This window comes from Rhinolophus sinicus, chromosome 15 (assembly GCF_057876585.1).
Source record: "Rhinolophus sinicus isolate RSI-liver-muscle chromosome 15, RSI-T2T, whole genome shotgun sequence".
Taxonomy (NCBI): Eukaryota; Metazoa; Chordata; class Mammalia; order Chiroptera; family Rhinolophidae; genus Rhinolophus; species Rhinolophus sinicus.
Genome location: NC_142515.1, coordinates 119,231,590 through 119,258,109, shown reverse-complemented (window position 1 = coordinate 119,258,109; position 26,520 = coordinate 119,231,590). Strand labels below are relative to the sequence as shown.

Below are 26,520 nucleotides of genomic sequence, written 5' to 3'. Positions count from 1 at the left end.
GTCCTATGGAACTGGAATCCATCACCACCAACTGAAATATTTACTAAATTCTGGTCATCAAATCCAATGGATGCATTTCTGTCTTCACAGGACTTCAGTCTCTGAAGCACTGACACTGCTGATCATTCCCTCCTTGAAACTCTACCCTGAATTTATCTTCTCCCTCTCCAGCTACTCCTTTTCAATTTCCTAATTTTGGAGGGGCTTGGAGCAAAAATACAAATGGAAGCCCGTATACCTCATGTATAAATATTTTAAAGTTATAAATCAAGCTAAGAAGCTGTTAAATTGCATGTAATCAATAAATACGGTGAATGCTGCTGCCGAGTGCCATCCAACGGAAAAGCAGGGATCTTCAATATGGGAAGTGGCATGTCACACCTTAGTAACAGTGTGTGACAAGTTTCAACTTGTTTGGTGCAGTCAGTTGAATATGAGCTACAGTTGAGAGAAGCTGTGTTTTAAAGTGTGCTGTAAATCATGAATCACGAACAACGCATTAACATGAAGTTTTGTTTCAAACTGCAAAAAAGTGTTAAAGAAACACACATTATGTTAAAACTAGTTTATGGTGATGCAGTGACCAGAAAGATGGTTTGCAAATGGTTCGAACGATTTCACGTTTGTGAATCGATTGAAGACAAGGCGAGATTAGAAGTCCTTCAACATCAAAAACCCAAGAGAATGTTGAAAGAGAAAGCGAACTGATGCTATCAAACAGGTGATTGACTATTAGGAAAATTTCTGAGGATCTGAACATCTTATGGTTCCATTCAAAGCACTTTAACAACAGATGTGAACATAAAGCGAGTCAGTGCGAAATGTGTTCCATGCATTTTGACTGTCAACCAAAAGCAACAGCATTTGCCAATTTCGTAGGAGTTGTGCAATCGCGCTGCTTCAGATTCCAGCTTTTTAAGACATGTCATCACAGGAGATGAAACTTGATCTATGGTTATGATCCTGAGAACAAGGTTCCGAGTATTCAATACAAATCACCCAGTTGTCCATGTGCAAAAAAAGCAAGTCAATCAAGATCTGTTTAGGTCATTAGGGTGATAATTGTGCTTTTTGACCTGAATGGAACTGTGCGAGCTGAGTTTGTACCCAGGAACACTACAGTGAACCCTGACTAGTACAAGGGCTTATTAGAGTATTTAAGAAATAATTTGCATAGGAAACGGCCTGAGAAATGGGCAAATGGTTTCATCCTCCATCATGACAACGCTCGCTCTTCTCCAAAGTCAAAAGGACCATGAAAGGTAAATGTTTTGAATAGATTCAGGACCTCGGGCAGCCACGACAGCACAACTAAAGACACTCACAAAAGAAGACTTTCAGAACTATTTCAGAAAGTGGCAAGAACAACAGGATAAAGTGTGTTCGAAGCAAGGGGGAGTACTTTAAGGGGGACTGATAGCAACATGTCTTTTGCTATAATAATTTTTTTTTAATTTAGACATTCACCATATTGTTTGATCACACTGCTATCCTCCTATACATATAACCTTTTATAACAACCTAAGAAGCTAAGTTGTGATTTGGAATTCTCAGGCTCCCTCAAGTCTTATGAGGGCACGGGAGAACCATATCCCACTCTGGCCTGCAACCTATCCCTTTTTCTCTTCCCAGCTTTGGCTCCACTCCATGCTACAAGGAGCCTCATTCACATACATGTGGACATCCCAGCCCACGTGTCCACATTCTGCCCAAATACCTGCAAACAGCAGCCCTGTGACATCCCTTAGGCCTAGAGAAGTCTGTACATATGGTATAGTCAAGAGAGGAGAGTCAGAAGAGAGACCTGAAAAGAGCCACATGAGCATGGAATTCTGGGGTTCAAACACTCAGAACTTGATTTAGAAATGGGTACCAGATGAACTAGTTCCCTTCCCCCCCCCCCCAAAATCCTCATCTTACCAGGAGGAGTGTAGCTGGAGGGAGGCCAAATGAGTACCTTGAAAGCATAAGGCCCAGAGCAGGGTTGCCACTCAGCTACATCTAAGGACAGTGCTACTCTCTGGCCAACCCTTCCATGTAGGTGCTTCCAGGGCCCCTTCCCTAGTCCCCCTCTGACTCTACACTCTCTCTAAGCTATCTCATGTACTGCTGCCATGGTTTCACTCAACTCTCTCTTCCAGTCTAAACCATTTTATGGGTTCCAGATTGTCTACTAGACACTTTCTTGCCACTACTTCTTTGTGAAATTAAAGAGGATATGAATAAATCATAAGCATCTATTCCAGGATATCACAGGTAGGCACTGCATTAATTACTTCAGTCCTTCAACAAATATTAACTGAGCACCTACCATATGCTAGCAGTTTTTGGTTCTAGAGATATAGCAATAAATGAATAAAAAGTCCTTATTCTTACAGATCTTAAATTCCAGTGAGGAGAGATGACAATAAGCAAAATATCTACAGCACGCACGTAGATGGTGATAAAGGCTAAGGAAACAAATGAACCAAAGGGACAGAATACTTGGCAGGGAAGAGGGTTACAATTTCAAATTGGGTAGTCAGTGAAGGATTCATTACCAAAATGACATATGAGTAAAGACCCAAAAGTAGGAGTCAGCTATGCCAGTAAGTAGTCAAAGAGGAAATTCAAGATTTGCAACAAGGAGTACACCTGACTAGTTCAAAGGTCAGCAAGGAGGAAAATATGGCTGGAGTGAGGTGAGCAAAAGGAAGAAAGAACACATGATGATGACAGATATAAGGACCATGTAGGCCCTCTGCAAGGACTCGGACTTTTACTCCAGGGAGAAAGAGGAGTTAATGTGCAGAAAGATGACCCGATTATTATAAGGATCACTCAGATGCTGGGTTGAGAACACTCAGAAGATATGGACAGAGAAGCAGGGAGGTCATTTAGAACCTACTATAGTAATTAGGTGAGAAACGATAGTGGCCAGAACCAGAATGGTAGGTTCTAGAAAGAGTGAAAAGTGGTCAGTTTGGGAAGTATTTTGAAGGTAAAATGGGAAGATTTGCTAGCAAATTGGATGTGGGGTGCAAGGGAAAGAGAAGAGTCAAGAATGAATCCAAAGATATGTCAGCGCACCAGGAAGAGTCATTAAACGGAATGGGGAAAAGTGAGGGAGGAAAAGTCCAGTATGTCTCCAACTAAACTCATTTTTTTCTGTTACCTTCCTGAATGTATAACCTCTCCTACTGCACTCAGCTTACTCAGCTTCCCCAACATCCACACAAGTTGCCTAAAAACCCGAGATCCGTGACTCCATTCTCCATCGACACCATCATAGTCTCTCACTCTTGACCCCTTCTCTATAATCTCAGATCCTCTGCCCTAGTGTAGGTCCTTACTATCACTTCTCTCCATTGTTGTAATAGGCTCAGAATTTGTCCCTTTGCCTCTAATCTTCCCTCCCTTCCAGTCCATCGCCTGCAAATCAGGGTTATCCAAGACGGAATAACATCAGGCCTCTTCCAAGTCTTCAATAGTTCTTCATCACCTGCAAGATGAAAGCTCAACCTCTTTCAAGCATCCTGATTAAGCAGGAACAAGCAAGAGGTCTACGTCTATTTTTAGAAGTTATGAAAACGTTCATTCTCTATCTGAAGGTATGAAATATTCATTCTCCAGCTGAACCGATGCTCTACAACTAAGGACATACAGAAGATGCCACCTCAAGACTGGCAGGAGGGGCAGAGACGCAGAACAAGCTGGTCTCAAACCTGCGTGTGACCACAAAAAATCGGGAGATATCTTGGCTACAGAGGTCTCCCCAAGAAGAGCAAAGGGTCTCAGCCCCACACCAGGTTCCCCAGCCCAGGGTTTCAGTGCCAGGGAGAGAAGTCTCCACAACTTCTGGTTGAGAAAACCAGCAGAGATTGTGGATGAGTGAGACAGAGGAAGGCTGAAGTCCCAGGCCACCCTCTTAAAGGGCCCATGCACAGACTTATTCACTGATGACTCACTCGCTCTGAGCTCCACCTTTGGGGCAGCAGTTCAAAAGGCACCAGGGACATATGGTGAGAAACCGAGTTATCTGGCTACAGGGCAAGGGCTGGAGAGGCAGCTTTCTCCCAGACAAACGAGCTGGTGAAAGCCAGTGTTTCTTTGTTAAGCCCTCCCGCCTCCCTGCTTGCAGACACAGGCGGTTGCCATATCTGAGTCTCTATCTACCTGGCTAATGTTCCTTTACCCTGACCTGCTAATTCTTAGACCCCACCCCACCCAACTGTCAAGCACACCCAAGCCACTTCTAGTGGCTGTACCTACTACCGTGTTTCCCGAAAATAGGACCGAGCTGGCCCATCAGCTCTAATGTGTCTTTTGGAGCAAAAATTAATGTAAGACCTGGTCTTATTTTAAAATAAGACCGAGTCTTTATGATATGATATATGATATGATATGATACCAGGTCTTATATTAATTTTTGCTCCAAAAGACGCATTAGAGCTCATGAGCTGCCTAGGTTTCATTTTCAGAGAAACACGGTACATAAGGTCATTCTACTAACACCGGGAGACATAGGAGCCCTACCTAAATACACAGAAACAAACATAGGGAGGCAGCCAAAATGGGGAGACAAAGAAACATTTCCCAAATAAAAGAACAGAACAAAGCTCCAGAAAAAGAACTATACAAAATGGAGTCAAGCAATCTACCAGACACAGAGTTCAAAACACTGGTTGTAAGAATGTTTGCTGATCTCAGGGAGAACTTCAACAAAGAGATAGGAAACATAAAAATGGAGATAGAAAATCATAAAAAAAGAACCAATCAGAAATAAGGAATGCAATAATTGAAACGAACAATATATTACAGGGAATCAACAGATTAGATGAAGCAGGAAATCAAATAAGCGATTAGAAGATAACGTAGAAGAAAATTTCCAATTGAAACAGCAAAAAGAAGAGGACAGCTTAAGAGGCTTCTGGGATAACATCAAATGAACCAACATTCGCATCATTGGGGGTACCAGAAGGAGAGGAGAGAGAGCAAGGAACTGAAAACCTATTTGAAGAAATAATGATGGTAAACTTCCCTAATCTGGTGAAAGAAATGCATATTCAAGCCCAGGATGTGCAGAGAGTCCCAAACAAAATGAACCCTAAGAGGCCCACACCAAGACACATCATGATTAAAATGCCAAAAGTTAAAGACAAAAAAAGAATCTTAAAAGCAGCAAGAGAAAAGCAGTTTGTTACCTACAAGGGAGCTGATTTCTCAGCAAAACTTTGCAGGCCAGAAGGGATTGGCAGGAAATATTCAAAGTGATGAAAAGCTAGGACCCACAACCAAGATTACTCTACCTAGCAAAGCTATCAAGGAGCCTCCCGGACAAGAAAAAGCTGAAGGAGTTCATCACCACCAAACCATTATTACATGGAATGTTAGAGGGACTTCTTTAAGACTAGGAGGAGGAGGAGGAGGAAGGTGGTGGCAATAACTGCATACCTATCAATAATTACTTTAAAAGCAAATGGATTAAATGCTCCAATCAAAAGATAGGAGGGCTGAATGGGTAAGAAAACAAGACCCTTACATATGCTGCCTACAAAAGACTCACTTCAGATCAAAAGACGCAATGAGACTGAAGGTAAAGGGATGGAAAAAGATATTTCATGAAAATGGAAACCAAAAAAAGCTGGAGTAGCAATACTTACACAAGACAATAGACTTTAAAACAAAGGCTACAACAACAGACAAAGAAGGACCTATTAATCTCATTTCTGGGTATTTATCCAAACAAACCCAAAATGCTACTTTGAGGGGACGTGCTCATCCATATGTTCATTGCAGCATTATTTACAATAGCCAAGATGTGGAGGTAGCCTGGGTGTCCCTCAATGGATAAATGGGTAAAGAGGAAGTGATATATATATAGAATGGAATATTACTCAGTCATAAAAAATGAATGAAATCTTGCCATCTGCAACAACATGGATGGACCTAGAGGGTACTGTGTTGAATGTAATAAGTCAGACAGTGAAAGACAAACGTCATATGATTTCACTTGCAAGTGTAATCTAAAAAACAAAATAACCAAACAAATGAAACAGAAACAAACTCATAGATACAGAAAACATTTTGATGGTTGCCAGGAAATATTCCAGGGTGGGTGAAAAAGGGGAAGGGATTGAGAAGCACAAATTAGTTGTTACACAGTAGTCATGGGGATGTAGGGTACAGCGTAAGGAATATAGTCAATAATACTGTAATAACTGTGTATGGTGTTAGATGGATACTAGATTTATCAGAGTGACAGATGGGAGGGGCGTTGGGGGACAGGGTGAAAAAGGTAAAGGGATTAAAAAATACAAATTGGTAGTTACAAAACAGTCAAAGAAATGTAAAGCAAAGCAGAGAGAATATAGTCAATAATATGGTAATAACTACAACTATGTACAGTGCCAGGTGGGTACTGGACTAGTCAGGGGGATCATTACTTAAATTATACAAATGTCTAAACACTATGTTGTACACCTGAAATTAATATAAAATAATATTGAATGTCAACTGTAATTGCAAAGTTAAAAAAGGCAGGGAAAAGGTGAAAGACCTGTCTTTAGGTAAGAGGCTCAAATTTTCAGGTATAAAACAAGTCATAGGGATGTAATGTACAGCATAGGGAATATAGTCAATAATATTGTGATAGCGTGGTTGCTATCACAATATTTGGTTGCTGAACTTATCATGGTGATCACTTCTTTAGGTCTATAAATGTTGGACAACTATGGTTTATCCCTGAAACTAATATAATATTGTATCATATATTAGCTATATTTTAATAAAACTCTTAAAAGAAAATTCTAATTCCTCCCTTCCATCCCTTGTATCATTCTATCATTCCTGTCCTTCTTTGCACTTACACATAGCTGCCTAGAGTACAGACCATTCTCATCACAAAGTTTATGTGTATGATCTTATTTACACAAAGTACATAAACAAGGAAAACTCTGATCCATGATATTAGAAATAGGATACTATATCACAAACGGCTAATATTATTCATATATAAACAATACTTAAAATAAAGGAATTAAGAACCAAAAAACCAAGAGAAAACCAGGATAAATACACAATTCACAAAAACATATAAAAGTGGCCCTTAAGAGGGGAACCAAGATGGCGCAATACATAAACACTGTTTACTTTCATAACCACGTCAAAACTACAACCAATCTACAAAACAACCATTATTGAGAATCGCCTAAAATCAAGCTGAACTTTCAACTAAGGACACGCAGAAGCAGCCACCTCCAGACCGGTAGGAAAGGCAGAGACGTGGAACGGGCTGGTCCCACACCCGCGTGTGACCATTAAAGGCCGGGAGGGCTATTTCGGCTGTGGGGGTCACCCCATCCCCTAAAAGAGTGAGAGATCCAGCCCCACCCCAGCCCAGGGTTCCAGTGGCGGGGAAAGAAGTCCCCTAATTTCTGGTTGTGAAAACCAGTGGAGACTGTGACTGACCGAGATGGAGGGCGACTGCACTCCCAGGCGCTCCTGGTAAAGGGCCTGTGCGTGGACTTACCCACCATCGGAATCACTCGCTGAGCTCCAGCTCTACAGCAGCAACTGGAGAGATGGCAGGGACATACGGGGGAGAACTGAGCTGTCTGGCTTGGACAGGGGCTGGAGAGGCGGCTTTCTCCCGGACGGGGGAGCTGGCGGAGGCCATTGTTTCTTTGTTGAGCCTCCCCCTTCCTGGCTTGCAGACGCAGGTGGCCGCCATATCTGAGTCTCTGTTCATTCACCACGCCCAACTTTCGGGCACACCCAGGCCGCTTCCAGTGGCTTTTACCGTGTAGACCGCCTGCCTTGGCTCAAGCTGCAGACTTTCCTAGGCTCTCTCAGAGGCTCACAGAACCCAGACAAGCAGCATCTGGCTTGAGCGTGTCCTGTACCTCTGGCTGAGCTGCCCTAAGTGAGGCCTTAGCAGCAGCCGGCCACGTTTCATGGCTTAGTCTCTCAAGGTGCTTCCCAGCACAGCACAGGCGGCAACCATCAGCAGATTCCTTTGTGGCTCCTGCCCAGTGGCCCCTGGGGCACAGGCTGTGCCTTAAGGAGACCTACCGTGGATCCCCTCCAAGGTGGTCCTGGTGCTGGCGCCCCCAGTGGCCAGCTTCAAAACGAGCCAGAGCATTACCCAGCAGCCTCCGCCTCCAAGTACGACACACCCAAGGGGCGGATTGGGCGGGCACCAGAGTCCTGCTGAGGCAGATCCTGCTCTGTAGTATCAGCCCCTGCACAACAACCCTTCCACTGTAGTCAAGGCCAGTCCTCATAACCAGTGAGCCCAAGGGTCAGTCCCTCACACTGATGTGCAATTATCACAGAGGAGGGCACACACAACCCACACAAGGGACTCACCTAGAGCCCATGGCTCAAGTGACCAGAAAAACTGTGTCACTGAGCCCCGCAGCACACCTACTACATAAGGCCACTCTGCTAAGACCGGAAGACATAGGAGCCCTACCTAATACATAGAAACAAACACAGGGAGGCAGCCAAATGGAGAGACAAAGAAACATGTCCCAAATAACAGAACAGAACAAAGCTCCAGAAAAAGAAGAACTAAGCAAAATGGAGATAAGCAACCTACTAGATGCAGAGTTTCAAACACTGGCTGAAAGAATGCTCACTGATGTCAGGGAGAACTTCAACAGGGACACAGGAAGCATAAAAATGGAGATGGAAACCATGAAAAAGAACCGGTCAGAAATAAAGGATACAATAATGGAAACAAAGAATATATTACAGGGAATCAACAGCAGATTCGATGAGGCAGAGGACCCAACCAGCGGTGTAGAAGACAAGGTAGCAGAAAACACCCAATCAGAACAGCAAAAAGAAAAAAGAATCCAAAAAACTGAGGTGAGTTTAAGGGGCCTCTGGGACCAACAAATGAAGTGTACCAACATTTGTATTACAGGGGTACCAGCGGGAGGAGAGAGAGAACAAGGAACTCAAAACCTGTTTGAAGAAATAATGACAGAAAACTTCCCTAACCTGGTGAAGGAAATGGACATGCAAGCCCAGGAAGCACAGAGAGTGCCAAACGAGATGAAGCCCAAGAGGTCAACACCAAGACACATCATAATTAAAAAGCCAAAGGTTAAAGACAAAGAGAGAATCTTAAAAGCAGCAAGAGAAAAGCAGCTAGTTACCTGCAAGGGAGCCCCCATAAAACTGGCAGCTCATTTCTCAACACAAACTTTGCGGGCAAGAAGGGAGTGGCAGGAAATATTCCAAGTGATGAAAAGCAACGACATACAACCAACATTACTCTATCCAGCAAGGTTGTCATTTAGAATTGAAGGACAGATAAGGTGATTCCCAGACAAGAAAAAGCTGAAGGAGTTCATCACCACCAAACAATTATTACAAGGAATCTTGAAGGGAATTCTTTAAGATGGGAGGGGTTAAGGATGGGTGAAAGGGGAAGGGATTAAGAAGTACAAATTGGGTGTCACACAGTAGTCATGGGGATGTGGGGTATAGCATAAGGAATAAAGCCAACAATATTGTAATAACTTAGGTATGGTGCCATATAGGTACTAGATCTATCAGGGTGATAGATGGGAATGGGGTTGGGGACAGGGTGAAAAAGGTGAAGGTATTAAGAAATACAAACTGGTAGTTAATGCAGTCTGAGGAACATAATCAACAATGTTGTAAAGATCATGTAAGGTGCCAGGTGGGCACTGGACTTATCAGGGGGATCACTTCATAGACTGTGTAGATGCCTGACCAATGTGCTGTACATCTGAAGCTGAAGTAGAATAATACTGAATGTCACCTATAACTAAATATATAGGTATATATAGTCACGGGATGTGGAGTACAGCATAGGGAAGATGGTCAATGGTATTATAACAGCTATATACGATGTCAGAGGGGTAGTAGCTTGGGGTGTGGGTTATCACTTTATGAGGAGTTTAAATGTGTAACTATTACATTGCTTTGTATACCTGAAACCAATAAAAAAAATTTTTTTAAATAAATAAACGTGGTCCTCAGACATATGAAAAGATACTCTCAAAGGAAATTGCAAATTTTTAAAAAATGAGATTCCATTTTCTCATAAGATTGAAAATTAAAATGTATGACATCATACTGTTGGTAAAATTGTGCACGCTTATACATTGCTAGTGGGAACACGATACAACACTTTGAGAGGGGAATTTGGCAATATCTAACAAAACTACATATGCGCTTACCTTTTTTTAAACAGCTTCACTGAGATACCATTAGCATAAATTCACCCACTTAAAGTGTATAATTCGATGGTTTTTAGCATATTCACAAAGGTGTATGATCATCACCACAATCGCATTTTAGAATATTTTCAGCACTCCCAATGCCATGTCCATCAGCAGTCCCTGCCCATCCTTCCGCGACCCCTGGTGTCTGACAACCACTCATCTACCTTCTGTCTCTAGACATTTGCTTATTCTGGCCATTTCACATAAATATATAAGAGATAAACTTTTGTACCTGGCTTCTTTCACTTAATGTAATGTTTTCAATATTCATTTTGTGTAGTATGTATTAGTATTTCATTTCTTTTTATTGTTTAGAAAAAAATGTTGGCCTGAATTCTGTATTAGCAAGAAACAAAGATTCTCAGTCACAGGCCTTATATCCTAATTCAAATTTTCCCTTATTTTCAAATAAAAGAACTACCCGGAACCAAAATATAAACTTTTTCATAAAGCTAAAAAAGGCTCCCTATAGAAGCAACCAAGGGAAAAGTGCACCTAGACTCCCATTAAACTATTTACAAAATTATCTCCCTTTACCCAATTAAGCCAATTTACAGCTTCCTCCATAGGGCCTGGAACACGGGCACTTATGGGCCTGTAGAACATGTAATGGATGAACAAATGCACGCTTATTAGTATTTGAAGGACAAAATACCATCTTCTGCCTTGTACGTGGGACTCTAATCACCAGGCAAAAAAAAATAAAGTTCTTCCACAGAGGTTAAAACACAAATCTTCAGCCTCAACAGGGCATAATCGCTTTAGTCTTGAAGATGTGTCAGGGGTCTCCCAGAACTCAGCATATCACTGTACTCGTGGCTAGAGGAAGGCTATTCGGCAGGTCATAAAAGAAAGAGCCACAGGTGGGATCTGGAGGAATCCATCTGCAGCCTCCTGATGCTCTCTCCTTCCAATGAGAGGTCAGGCAGCGCCTCCTCCTCCTCCAGCAACAAAAATGCACCAACATGCGTGCAATGTTTCTGTCCAGACAAGCCCATCAGAGACTTCGCAACCAAGGATTTTCTGGGGGCTGGTAACATGGGCACCGTCTGCTTCATGTGCACCAAAATTTCAGGCCCTCAGAAGGAAAGCAGGTGTTCAGCATAAACCATACTGTCTGCACAAACAGTCTAGGCACAGTGAGTCACCCTTATCAGTTCCTGGGAACACCCTGAGAGCCAAGTTCCCAGATGCCAGCCGAGGGCCAACCTTGCAAGCAGGCCTTTCTAAGGACAGCAGTTTCAGACCTGCTATGTTAACTCTTCTCTGCAGAGCAAGTTATTTAACTTCCCAAAATCTCAGACTCATCTGTAAAAAGGACAGTAATAGAAACTACTTCACAGCCAGCACAATTATTACAGTGTAAGTAATTCCCAAGCTTTGTTACCCAGCATGATGGCAAGACTTCACAAAGATCAGTTGACAGTGATGAGGAAGAGTACAGAAAGTTACAAATAATGTAAAACTTCAACTTCAAACTTAAACTTCAACCCAGCATCAACTTTTAGAGGATAAAAATCATAACGATCTGGAATAAAGGGGACACAGACACGGTCTTTCCTCAAGTGTAACATATGGGAGGTTTAACACGCTTTATCATAATGGAGTGATATCATGACTGAGTTTAAACGCTTAGATATGACACAACAAGAACAGCATACCCATTTTCAAAAATTATGTAAAAATTCATGAAGGCAAGACTTCCTGGAATGTTCTCAACTCATCGAGATTATGAATAAAACGAAAAATGAACGTACTCTGGAAGTTTATTTAAGCACATTATTAGAAAACAAAAATGTAAGATGAAAACATTCACTGATCCTTTTTAAAATACTTTCTAGTTCTTGCTAATTATAATCTAGAATTAAGATAATCATAAAATTTAGAGTTTAAATGGTACATATTTAATATACAATTGATTTTTATAAGGAAAACCTACGTTTTTATTCATGTATCTAAATGGTACCCACTGTAAGGTTACAAATTACTTCAAATTTGGACAGTTTACTCCTGAAAACATTGGGACTTTGGCCTTCAAGTACAGATAAGAACCCAAAAGATTCGAGTTTCAATACTAATTCTGCAATCGCTATATTATTTATTTGATTTCCAATTCATGAATGTGACTTTTTTCTTACATCATTTATAAAGCTTAGCCCTATAATCAATCTACCACAACGGCCCTCTAACTTTCCTCATTTTCATTGATTATGGCTGAGTGGAAGCCCATAGATCATATAAATGATCAGATTAGAGAAGTTTTTTGGTTTTGTTCTTTGGCCACATTTATAATCCAATAATGCATATTAATGTATGCTAAGTTAGGAACCAAAACAGATTAGCTTTACCCTATTTTAAATGAGTCATATCAATATTAAAGATAACAGGCAAGGGGCAGCCAATGGCTCAGTCGGTTAGAGTGTGAGCTCTGCACAAGAGGGTCGCAGGTTTGATTCCCCCATGGGCCAGTGAGCTGCGCCCTCCATAACTAGATTAAAGGACAGCAACTTGGAGCTGCTGGGCCCTGGAGAAACCCACTGTTCCCCAATATTCCCAGTAAAAATTTATATATATATGTACATATATACATATATAAAAGATACCAAGCAACACACAGAATGTTTTTTAACTTTCTAGATTTTATCAGCTTTTTTTATCATTCCACTGTAACGAAATGCGAAGTGAGGTTTCTATTTACAGTAATCCCCCTTATCTGTGGAGGGAATACGTTCCAAGACCCCCAGTGGATGCCTGAAACCTATATATACTATTTTTTTCCTATACATACAGAGCTTTGATAAAGTTTATTTTCTAAATCAGGAACAGTTACGAGATTAACAATAACTAAAAAAAAAAAATAGAACAATAACAACATACTGTAATAAAAGTTACGCAAATGTGGCATTAAGTAAATTAAGTGTTATTTGAACACAAGCACTGTGATACCTCAACAGTTGATGTGGTAGCCAGAAGGGCTACTCAGTGACTGCAGGGCAGGGAGCACAGCACGGAGAGGATGGATGGACGAAAGGATGATTCATGTCCTGGGCTGAAGGGAGCAGGAAGGCTCAAGATTGCATCACAATACTGAGAACATCGCATAATTTAAAACTTATAAATTTTTTCTTCCTGTAATTTTCCATTTAATATTTTTGAACCACAGTGAACTGTGGGTAGCTGAAACTGTGTGGAAAGCAAAACTGTGGATAAGGAGGGACTACTGTATGTGCTCACTGCAAATCTTTCTATCTTTCTACCCACCTCACCAACACAAACTAGAATATAAGCTCCATTAGAGCTGGCCCACAGCTATTAATCGCCATTGCATATACACCTCTCACAACAGTGTCTGGCACATAATAGATAACAACTTAACCCCTGGCTCAATTTATTCTTGTTCCTGGTTTCCTTCTTCTATTTTATTATCTCTAATATAGGCATACCTCAGAGATATTCCAGACTTGGTTCCAGACCACTGCAATAAAGCAAGTATCACAATAAAGAGAGTCCTAATCTTTTAGCTGGTGGCGAGTCTTGCCATCAATTTGTGGGGGGAAAAAAAAAGTAACATCTGTGGAGTGCAATAAAACGAAGTGCAAAAAAAAAAGAGGTATGCCTCTATAAGTCCTTTGTTAAGCTACTTTGATTTGCTTTGGGGAAAAAGCACCTTTTAACAACCATAAACACAATACTGAATATAATCAGGATAAATGTCTAGTGAATAAAGGGGCAAGAAATATATTCAGAAACACATTATAAATCAATATTAACACAGAATTAGAGTAATTTAAAAATACCTTCCAAATTATGGAATACAGTTGACCTTGAACAATGCAGGTGTTAGGAGTGTGGACCCCACACAGTTGAAAATCTGAGAGTAACTTTTGACTCCCCAAAACTTAACTACTCATACCCTCCTGTTGACTGGAAGCCATACCAATAACATAAACAGTTAATTAACACATATTTTGTATGTTATATGTATTATATACTGTATTCTTACAATAAAGCTAGAAAAAAAGTTATTAAGAAAATCCCAAGAAAGAAATTATATTTACAGTACTGTACATGTTTATTGAAGAAAATCCACGTATACGTGGACCCGCACAGTTCAAACCCGTGTTTTCAAGGGTCACCTGTACCTGCGTTGATTTAATATGTCTGGTTTATCTGAAACATATTAGGTTTCCCTACAGAAAGGTACATTTTAAATATTAAAAATATATGTGACCTTATAAAAGGAAATATTAGCATTTACTGTTGTTGTCACTTTATAAAAACCACAGTGGTGTTTTGAAAATGCAGTTTATCCTCAAAAATTTTATTCACATAAAGTTTTGAAAGACTATATTCCACACTGTCTAATCTGAAGCAACTTAAAGTTATAATTTTATGTTAGTATTAGTTGCCAAAAACAACCGTGACAGTTTTTACTTGTGATGGTGAAAGAAAAAATATTTACATACCAAACTATTTAGTCAGTCATTATAGAACTACATGAAGTTTTCTGTATATGTTAGCCCATAAGTATAATTGAAAGTATAATTTTATAATACTAATACAACTTGGTTAAAGTTGTTATCACAAGAATCTTTGTTATCGCTATAACTGTACTACAAAGTTTTATAGCTATTGGTATTTTATTCTTAGAGAGTTATATTTCAAGGAAGAAACATCAGGAAAAAGTTATCTTTCTTGCTATTCTTTATAAAGCTAAGATCATGTATTAGAAAATCCTACATATATTTACTCACACTCAGAAACTGTTAGGAAGAAAATTAAATACTGAGCTGTAAATAAACTCTTTAGTCAAGAATCAGTCACTGCAGTATTTTTTCAGTGGGTTCCCACCACACTTAGAAAAAAACTCTCAACTCTTTAATATGGTCTATATTAAGAAGAAGCCAGGGCTAGCCCACCCAGCTTCTCTGACCTCATCCATCCCGCATCGCTCCTTCACTGGCTTGCTGAGCGCCAGCCACACTGGCCCTATTCCTACAACACACCAAGCTTATTCTGCAACTCCTGTTCTCTAGGCTACAAGGCTTTTCCAGATCAGCATCAGACAGAATCCTCCTCCCATCACACAGATCTCACCTCAAATACCATCCCTTCAGAGAGACACTTCCCGCATGGCTCCCCTTCCCCAAAATACATTCCACTTCCATGTAGCTCCCCCATCATTCTCTATTGGATATCACACTGCCCTATTTTATTTCTTCATTATACTTATCACTCTCCAAAATTACCTTATTTGTATGTATGTTTAATGTCTGTCTCCTCTACCAGAATGTAAGCTCTATGAGAATAGGTACTGCATCTATCTTTACTGCAGTCTTTCTAGGACCTAAAATGAATGAATATTATGCTATTAAATGTGCAGGCTGAAATGAAGATTTTAATATTTTGTAACCATTCTAACACATTATATTGCTCTCTTAGGCTTCTTCTGTTGTTGTTTTTTTTTCCTACCCATAAGTATCTACCATGAGAGAAGTGGTTAACAGCAGGAAACATGGACAAACAAGCACATGTCATACTATATAATCAGTTTAGAGACTGACTTAAGGTTTCAGAATTAATGGCATGTGTTTCAAATTGTACACTGATCTTACATATCAATAGACATTAGTAACTATAAATAAATCATTAATTATCTTTAAATAAAAACTATCAGACACAATTTAGCATTTAAGAGTAATATACTTTCACATATATCATGAAATACACATGAAAAATACTGAATATAATTTAGAAATAAAACAAACATCATTTTAGGATTTAATGCATAAATTAGATATCTTCTATCTAAATTTAACCTTATCTCCAAATTAAAACAAACCCATGTTTAAAGAAGTAAAGGAGCGTATGACAACTGTAACTCATAAAATAAGCAATCACAAATCTTTTTATAAAGATATCTTTATAAAAAAAATCTTTTTATAAAGATATCTTTATATATATCTTTATATATCTTTTTATAAAGATACAGACATTATTAAAAAAGAAAAAAATGGAATTTCTGGACTTGAAAGCTACAGTTATTCTAGAGTTGGAAAATATAACGACTAAAATTAAAAATTCACTAGCAGAGCTCAACAGCATATTTGAGATGCTAGAAAAGAAAGAGCTGGTGAACTTGAAGATATGTCAATAGAAATTACCAATTCTGAAAAACAAAAAAACACAATTTTTGAAAATGAACAGAGCCTCAGAGACTTATGTGATACGATCAAACATACCAACATACATGTAATGAGATTCCCAGAAGAAAAGGAAAGGGAGAAAGTCAGAAAAAATATTTGAAGAAACTGTGGTCAAAACTTACCAAAGTATTGAAAAATACTAATTTATAGATTTCAGATTAATGATTCCAAAATCAGATAAACACAAAGAAATCCATACCTAGACGCTTCATAGTGAAACTGTTGAAAAACCAAAGAGAAAATCTTGAAACCACAAAGAGAAAAACAACTCATCAGAAACAATGGAGGCCAGAAAGCAGGAAAGGACACATTCACCGCGCTGAGAGAAAAAAATCTGTAACAAAGAATTCTACAGCCAGCAAAACTATTCTTCAAAAATAAAGTAAAAAAAAAAAATAAAAACAATCCCAAAAACAAAGACTGAGATAATTCATTGACAACAGACTTTCCTTACAAGAAATCCTAAAGGACATCCATCAGACTAAAAAAAATAACCAGATCGTAAATCAAATACACAACAAGAAATAAAGAGCACCAAAAAAGGTAAATATATGAGTAAATATAAAAGACTTTAAATATTTTTTTCTTTTCTTAACTGTTTTAAAAGATATACAACTGCAGGATGGCCGGTTAGCTCAGTGGGATAGAGTGTGGTGCTGGTAGCACCAAGGTTGCTGGTTCCATCCCCGCATGGGCCACTGTGAACTGCGCCCTCCTTAAAAAAAAAAAAAAAAGAAAAGAAAATACACAACTGCAAAAAGAATTATAAAACTGTATTGTTGGGTTTCTAACACATAAAATTAAATATATATGACAATACTAACACAGGAGAGGGGGGAAAATGAAGCAAAGTTTCTATATTTTACCATAATTAAATAAGTCAATCTGAAGTCAACTGTGATAAACTAAGATATTTATTGTAATTCCTAGAACAACGTAAGAAAATAACAAAAAAATCTTAAAAACTAATAAAGGAATGCAAAACCCTGGAAAATATTAACTCTAGAAGAGACAGCATAGGATGAACAAAGAAATTATTTAAAAAATGAGACCAATGGTAAATAACTACCAAAACTGCAGACATAAATCTATCAATGATTACATTAAATGTGAACAGATCAAGCCCTCCAATCAAAAGGCAGAAATGGTCAGACTTTTTTTTAAAGTATTTAACTACATGCTATCTATCAGACACACTTTAAATTGAAAAAAGAAATAGGTTGAAAGTAAAAAGATGGAAAAAGATATGCAATGCAAACAGTAAGCACAAGAGAGCTTATGAGCACTAGCGTGATTACACTTATACCAGATAAAATATTACTGGAGACAAATAGGGATTCTTTCATAATGATGAAAAAGTCAATTTATTGGTAAAACAATTACGTATGTATACCATACCTAATACTAGTACCTCAAAAACAAGAGGCAAAAATTGACAGAACTGAAAGAAAAAATAGATACTTTAATAATAACAGAGATTTTAAGATCGTACTCTCAATAATTGATAGAACAGCTACACAGAAAATCAGCACAGACATATAAGGCTTGAAAACTATCAATCAACTTGACCTTATACCCATAGAACATTCCATTCAATAAAAGCAAATACATATTCTTTTGTAACACACATGGAACATTCTCCAAAACAGATTCCAAACTAAGTCATTAAAATGTCTCAATAAATTTAAAATGAGAAAAATCATACAAAATATATTCTCCTACTATAGGGGAATTAAATTAAAAATCAACAACAATGAAATGTGGGGAATCACCAAATAACTGGAAATTAAACAGTACATTTCTCAGTAACCCATGAGTCAAAGAAAAAAATCATAAAGGAAATTAGAAAATATTTAGAACTGAATGAAAAATGCTAAAAAGCAGAACATATAAAAATGTATGGGGTGCAACTAACACGATGTTTGGAAGGAAATTTATAGCTTTAAATGCCTATATAAGAAAAGATCTCAAATTAATAACCTAAGCTTCTACCTTAAGAAACTAAAAAAAAAAAAAAAAAAAAAAAGGCAAAGTAAACTCAAAATAGGCAGAAGAAAGGATGTTACAAAAATTAAAATAGAAATCACTGAAACAGAAAACTGGAAAAAACTAAATCGATAAAACCAAAACTTGTTTCTCTGAAAAGAGCAACAAAATTGACAAACCTTTGGAATGACCAAGTGAAAAAGAGAAAAGACACATATTACCACCAAAATCACTACTTATACTAGCAAAATTAAAAACATATATAGGAATATTATGAACTGTATGTCAAAAATAGTAAATAGCTTAGATGAAATGGACAAATCCATAGAAACAAAATTACTGAAACTAAAACATTAGCAGAAAATCTGAATAGACCTATTAACAAGTAAAGAAATGAATTAGTAGTTTAAAATTTTCCCAAAGAGAAAAAAACCAGGCCCAGATGCTTTCCCTGGTGAATTCTATCAAATATATTCAAGGATATAATAACACCAATACCTCTCAAACACTTACAGAAAATAGTAGAGGGAACACTTCTCAATTCATTCTATGCGGCTAGTATTACTATATTACAAAATCCAAAGACATCACACAAAAAGAAAATTACAGACCAGTAACTCTCATAAATTAGAGCCACAAAAATGTTCAACTAAACGCTAGCAAACCAAACCAAGCAACATATAATAGTATTATATACCACAACCACGTGAGATTTATCCCAGGAATATAAGGCTGGTTTAATATCTGAAAATTAATTAATATAATACACCATTTTACTGTAATAAAAGACAGAAACATAATCATCTCAGACACTAGGGTGACCAACCACACTGGTTTGTTCAGGACTGAGGGGTTTCCCAAGATGCAGGAACTTTCAGTGCTAAATACAGGACAGTCCTGGGCAAACTGTGACAGTTGGTCACGCTAACAGATGCAGATAAGGCATGACATAATTCAATGCCCATTCATGATAAAAACTCTGAACAAACTAGAATTAAAAAGGAACCCTCTGCCAAATATAGAGATACGCTATACAGCATTTTGCCTATACTTAACAATACTGTGTTGTACACCTAAAAAGTTATGCGGGTAGATCTCATGTTAAATGTTCTTACCACAATAAAATAATTTTTTAAGTATAAGATTTGTGTACTGAAAATTATAAAACATCACTGAGAAAATTTAACATCAATAAATGTAAAGAATTTCTTAGGATACCCAGAAGTGGAAATGATGGGTCATAAAGCAGTTCTATTTTTAATTTTTTGAGGAACCTCCATATTATTTTCCACAGTGGTTGCACCAATTTGCAATCCCACCAACAGTACACAAGGGTTCCCTTTTCTCCACATTCTCGCCAATATTTATTGTTTGTGGATTTATTGATGATAGCATAGGGAATATAGTCAACAATACTGTAATAATTATGTACAGTGCCAGGTGGCTACTAATCGAAGAGATCACTTTATAAATTATATTAATGTCTAGCCATTATGCTGTACACTGAAACTAATATGAAATAATACTGAATGTCAACTGTAATAAAAAATAAATAAAATAATAGCATAAATAAATGGAAGGTAACGTTCATGTATTAGAACACTCAATATTATAAGGGGGCAATTCTCCCCAAACTTATCTACAGATTCAACGCATTCCCCATCAAAATTCCAAGATGCTTTTGTAGACACTGACAAGCCAATCCTAAAATTTTTACACAGGACCCAGAATAGCCACAATTTTTAAAAACAAGAACAAAATTGGAGGGCTAACACAATCTGGTTTCGTTAACACAAAGCACATTAATCAAGACAGGGTGGTTTTGGCATAAGGATAGGTGTATAGATAATGGAAAAGAACTGAGTGCAGAAATAAATCTTTTCATTTACAATCAATGGAGAAATTATAGTCTTTTCAACAAATGGTGCTAAGACAATCCATATGTACCATACTTAAAAATTAACTCAAAACAGATCATAAATCTAAATATAAGAGCAAACACTATAAAACATCTAGGAGAAGACAAAGGAGAAAATTCTCAAGACCTTGAATTAGAGTTACGACAACCAAAGAATAATCTATTTTTTAAAATTGAGAAATTAAACTCCACCAAAATTAAAACTTTTGCCAAAAAAATACCAAGATACTTTTGTTCTTCAAAAGATTCCAATAAAAAAATGAAAGGACAAGCCACAGACTGTGAGAAAATGTTTCTAAATCATGTATCTAATAAAGGATCTGCATCCAGAACATGCAAAGAACTGCTACAACTCAATAATAAGACGAAGAAAAAAAATGGGCAAGAGATTTGAATAGCTATTTCACCAAAAAAGGATATATATATATACATATCTAATATATGGCTAATTTTCATATGCAAAAATGCTCAACACCTTGAATCTTTAGGAAAATTAAAACCACCACAATGAGTTAACCACTTCATACCCACTAGAATGGCTGTAATAAAAAAGACAGCAACAAATGTTGGCAAGAACGTGAAGAGGCTGGCACTCTCTTATACACCGCTGTTAAGAATGTAAAATGTACGACCACTTTAGAAAACAGGTTGGCAGTTTCTTAAAAAGTTATACAGATGACCCAGCAATTCTAGTCCTAGGTATCTACCCAAGAGAATGAAACCATATGTCCACATAAAGACTTGCACTCAAATGTTCAAGCTGCATTATTTGCAATGGTCAAAAAATGGAAACAATTCAAATACCCATCAATTGGTCCATAAATAAACAAAATGTGGTCTGTCCATACAAGGGAATACTATTCGTCAATAAAAAGGAACAAAACATTGATACATGCTACAATATGGATAAATCCCAAAAATATTATGCTAAATGAAAGAAGCCAGATGCAAAAGATTGCATATGGTATGATTCCATTTATATAAAATATTCAGAAAAGGCAAATCTATAAAGACAAAGCACAAATCAATGGCTGCCTGGGTCTGGGGATGAGAATGAGGGTTTATTACAAACACGCTAGAGGGAATTTCTGGAGGTGATAGAAATGTTCTAAAACTGGCTTATGGTGATAGTTTACCAATTCTATATATTTACTAAAAATCACTGAACTTTGCATCAAATGGATTAATTTTGGCATTAAGTAACACAAAAGGCTGATTTTTTAAAGTGTACGTACCCAAAAGAAATGAAAACACATCCATAGAAAAACCTGTACACAAATGCCCATAGCAGCATTATCCATAACTAAAAAGTGGAAACTCAAACGTTCATCAACTAATTAATGAATTAATAAAATGTGGTATGTCCAATACAATGGAATACTATTCAGCAATAAAAAGGAACAAAATAGTGATACATGCTACAATACAGGTAAATCCCAAAAATATGCTAAGTGAAAGAAACCAGTGATGAAAGATCCATATCAAATGACTCCGAAACCAGTCACGAAAGGTCCGTATCATATGACTCCATTTACATAAAATGTCCAGAATAAGCAACTCTGTAGACAGAGAGAAAGTACATCAGTGGTTGCCTAGGCTTGAGGGTGCTGGCGAAAAATGGAGAGTGACTGCTAACGGTTACGGGATTCCTTTTGTGGGTGACAAAAATGTTCTAAAATTGATTATGGTGCTAGTTGCATAACTCTGTGAATACATTAAAAACCACTGAACTGTATACTTTAAATCAGTGAATTGAATGGTATGTGAATTATATCTCAATAAAGTAGTTATCAAAAAAAAACCTTGGTGTACAATCTAAGAGCAGATAAAGCCATCAGCACTGGTGGGCCCTACCACAGCCACAGTTACCAATCCACTTAGGATAGGAAAATCTCAAAGTTACAAATTCTTTCCAACCAAACTCTGATTATTTTGTAAATATATATGTCTGAAAAGAGAAACAAGGAGTAATGAATTAGTTAAGTCACGAAGCTTAAAAACAGGTTGACATTAAGTATTCAAATTTCAGGTGTCAAAGATATTTCAATTTTCTATTTCATGTGTACACTAGGAGATATCTCAGTAACATTCATATGAACTCACTGTGTAAACTGCACTTCGTTACTATAAACTTTAATTATTCCTAAATCCCTTTAGATGTAATTCAACAGTTTCCAGTCTTAGTCATTCTACCTTTTGAAGAAAGAAAGAAACTCTGAAACGCAAATACCCAAACCTATCTTAGTAAAGCGTACATTCTAGTGTGATTCAGGCACTATTCTGTGATTATGGCACTAGAGATAAAGTGCATAATTTACCTCTAGATAGACTCACAGATAAAAAGGAAAGCAAATCTGATTACCAAACACACGATTACTGTTCTCTCATCACCAGATTAAAATTTAAACCACACAGCTAAAGTAAATGTCACGCACACAAGAAAGGAGAGAAAGTCGACAGTTTTAAAAGGAAGTGTCCCCCTCTTACTCATTTAATGAAATACTACGAACTTAAAGGCTATTCTGCAACGAATCTAGCCTAGAAAAACACAGCCCAGGATGCTGGCACATGAGAAACAGAAACTGTGATCTGGATTACTCTGGACGTTTTGAATGTTTTCTCTGTCCTTTATTGCCATGGAATAAAAATGCCCAACTGGAGCAAGAGGGGGCTCGGCTGTCCTGTTCGCAAAGCTGTTGGGGCAGTCAGTTCCAGGCCCAGCAGAGCCCTCCCTGTCCTCCGCCCGCACCCCCTCCCACCCCAAAGCAGCCAGTAGCACTGTCCCTGAGGGCCAGCTTGCGAAGAGAGGATCCAGAAGGCGGTCACTGGACGCGCGTGTTACAGAGCTCGTTTTTGTTTTGTTTAAAAAACAGATTCCTAACAGAGCCAAGCCTCCCTACCCCCGGGGAATAGGGGAAGTGGCAGCAGGGGGCCGGCGTGAAGAGCGAGAATAAAAGAATGACCGAGTACAACCTGCCGTGCAAGCTAGCAGCGAAGGGAAGGAAAGGTAGGAGGCGGCGGTCAGGCCCGCGGGGAAGGAAACTGCTCCCCAGCCCTCCACGCCACCCCGAGCGGCTGGAGCCTCCCAGGTCCCGCCCCGGGCTGGCCGCCCTGCCCCGGCGCCGGCCGCAGCCTCCCGCCCTACCGGACCCTCCCAGGACGCGCTTCCTCCGGAGCCGGACCCCCGCCTTGGCCTCCCCGCGGGAGAAGGCGGGTCAGTTCAGTCCGCTTCTCGGCAGAGGTGACTCGCGCGGAGATGTAAACACAGCGAGCCCAGCTGCGCGCGGCCCATCCCCCCCGCCGGGGTCCGTAACCTCTTCCCTCAGCCCTGCCCCGCGCCCCGCGCTCCCCGCGGGCCGGCGCACAGCGCGCCTTCCCCTTTCTCTGAGTCCCGCTCCCCGACCGTTGCCCGAGGGCACCTGCCCCCTTCCCTGGCTTCCCGCCGTTGTCACCGCCACAGCCTCGGGAAAACCCTTCTGCAAACCCCGGAGCAAACAACACAGACGCGGGGCGGGGGCGCGGAGGGAGGCGGCGGCACTCGGGACAGCGAGGCTTTATCGCCGCGCCCTCCGCGCTGCCTCCTACAGCCTCGGCTGCCCGCGCTCTTACCTGCTCTCCGCGTCGCCTGGGAAGACCGCGGCGTCGCTTTCCCTCCCGGCAGGGCCGCGGACTAGCCGCCGCCGCCTCCGTTGGCCGGGAGTCCGGAGGGAGCCCGGGCCTCCCCGGCAGCCCGAGCCGCTCCACAGGGAAAGGAGGAGACAAAACAGCGCGCGCCGCTCCGCGCAGCGCCCCCCGCCCGCGCCGCCTCACCGACCCCCAACCGCCGAGGCGACGGCGGCGACACAGAGCCCGGCGCGGGGAGCAATGGTGGCCCCCGCCCTCGCCCCGCTCCCGGCTCCCTCCCTCCACCCCCCGCTCGGCTCCTCCCCCTCGGCCTCCTGCCGCCGCCACCAGGACACTTGAGTCCGCCTCCCCTACCCCGCCCGCCGCTAGCGCTCCTCCCCACGCGGCGAGGGGGGGGCGGCACCGCCAGTCACCGCCTCGATTGTCAAAGCGGGGCCAGCTATTTATACCCCGCGGAGCCGGCTGCCCTCGGCCCCCACCAGCCCGCCCAACGTGCCTCCGTGGCTCTCTCGGATCTCGCCGCCCCTGATTCCCCCGAACTTCTTCCAAACCCGCTTTCTCAGGTAATGACTCTCTCCACCTGTCCCGCGCCCGACTCGGGATTCTCCCATCCCGCTTCCCCGACTAGCGCGGGGGCTCCAACGCGCGGGGCGGGCGCGTGGGGGCGACGGGGCCGCGCCTGCACCTGCAGCGCCCGCCAGTCCGCTACTGCCAGCCGGCCCGGTCCGCACGCACACACCCTCGCCACTCTTTCTGAGCGCCCCCGCAGGCCCGGGCTGGCACCCCATCCCCGACTTTGGACTCCCGCCCTTCTTCTCCAGGACTGCCCCGCACTCGGGCAGTCTGACTGTTACAGGGGGCCGAGGTTTGGAAGAACTCCTAGCCCAGGTCCTTCCCGTCTCCACTCCTCGGCCGGGCTAAGTGAAAGGCGGGGACGCGAGCGGACAGCAGCGCGCGGCCCGCCTGGCCCCGGCTCCGCCCCGGCCGCTGACGCTCGTGGCGCACCGCCCAGCCCGCAGCGCGTCCCTAGGCGCCGCCCGCTCCTCCTCCCGGCTCGCAAACGCCGGGCCTCGCACACCCGCGGACCCGCCCCGTTCCCAGAAATTACCACCCGCCCAACGGCCGGGCCGCGCGGCGGTTGGTGCCCGCGTTTGCTGACTGTCGGGCGGCGGGGCTCAGCGCGCAGCTGCGGAGCGCGGCGGGCGGCCCCTTGGCGTGGCTCCCGGAGCTGCGGGTACCCGCACCGAGCCATTGTCGCTCTTCGCATGGTCAGCGACGGAGAAGTAACTCAAGTCCGAGTATTGTTGGTGTGAGAATACGGGAGTGTATTGGAGCGGGAGTATTTTGGTCCAAGCGCTTCCAATTCGAAAATGAAAACCCAACAGTAGCTGCACGGTTTTGGTTTCCCCACTTTCACACAAAGGGGAACCTCTGAGCAAGGCACTCTCATGAGTCTTCAAGTGCACAAAGCCAATGACACGGTGCCTTGGGTTGTCCTCATTAATGATCTTTCTTACGCACAGTTATGCATACAAACGTCCCACACTTCACTGCCGCCGCATTTTCTGCTACAGTATTTGTTTCTTTAACAAAGAGCAGTGACTGCCCCGTGCGCGTGGGGACTGATTCTGCTCCCCTCTCCGGCTCCTGCAGCCTCACTCGGATGGACCTGGCGCAGTATTCACCAGGTTCGTTTCTGGGCACCAGCCTTGCTCTTTTTGCTTCTCCACAACTAGTTTTGAGCGAAGAAGAAACCCTGAGGCATCTAAGTGGTAGCTGTTCTTGAAAATAACGTGGGAACCATGGAAATTACCCTAGAATAGGATTCAAATGTCGGAGAACCACAGGAGGCCCCACCGATTTAAGTCCTTGAAGAACCTAGGAATTGAATGATTTTCTTTCTTTTTTAAAGCTATTAATGTCTCTTTATTTACTGGAGAGGGAGGGACGATTCTTCTTATCTTCAAAAGCAACGATGGGGACTTCTTAAGATATTTTTACTTTTAAACACGGGAAACCCGGATAGCAAATAGGGTTAGTCAGAGAGATCCTCTTAACTCTGATGAAGTTTGATGGATTCCTGAGTTCTAAAACTTGGTAAATCTTGGCACCCTTTAGAACTAAAGAATGTATAAAGCCTTGTAACATTCAAACCATGAATACACAGTAAACAAGATAGCTACAAACACAGCACCCTTTCTAGTGCAGTATTTCTAATCCCCTATTTCCTGTAAAATAACCTATCACCTATGGGAACCGTTGTCTACTTTGATATTTGAAGGAATGAATCAATACTACTGCATCTCCATGCCAAAAACATGGCATGTTAAGGAGCATGCAAGGACAAGGCCTGATTTCTAGAGTTAGGAGCAGATCTCACCTGTGGGGTCAAATCATTCCTATTGTCAGCTACTATTAGGAGAAATACATCTCCCCTATTGCCAATTGGAAGTAAGCTGGAAAGTCCAGGTGGATAACAAGACTGGATAATAACATTATTCTTCCCAATTCTTCAGTGCTCCATGCATGCATGCATGCCCTC

General features: G+C 40.9%; 2 protein-coding genes across 10 annotated transcripts in view; one reads left to right on the top strand and one right to left on the bottom strand.

Annotated features, from left to right (window-relative positions):
- Window positions 1-24,243, bottom strand: part of ELF2 (E74 like ETS transcription factor 2) — a 93,420-nt gene extending 69,177 nt beyond the window's left edge. For 2 of the 9 annotated variants that reach the window (XM_019730822.3, XM_019730823.3), the window contains exon 1: window positions 23,964-24,236. The gene's annotated coding sequence lies outside the window, so the exon portion shown is untranslated. Of the gene's footprint in view, window positions 1-7,510; window positions 7,889-23,963 lie in introns of those variants that run through there. The other 7 variants (XM_074338509.2, XM_074338511.2, XM_074338508.2 and 4 more) reach the window with 5 other exon arrangements.
- A 160-nt stretch (window positions 24,244-24,403) lies between these two features.
- The window catches only part of NAA15 (N-alpha-acetyltransferase 15, NatA auxiliary subunit), a 124,289-nt gene continuing 122,172 nt past the window's right edge, over window positions 24,404-26,520 (top strand). Inside the window, exon 1 of the mRNA XM_019730820.3 lies at window positions 24,404-24,541. The gene's annotated coding sequence lies outside the window, so the exon portion shown is untranslated. The remainder of the gene's footprint in view (window positions 24,542-26,520) is intronic.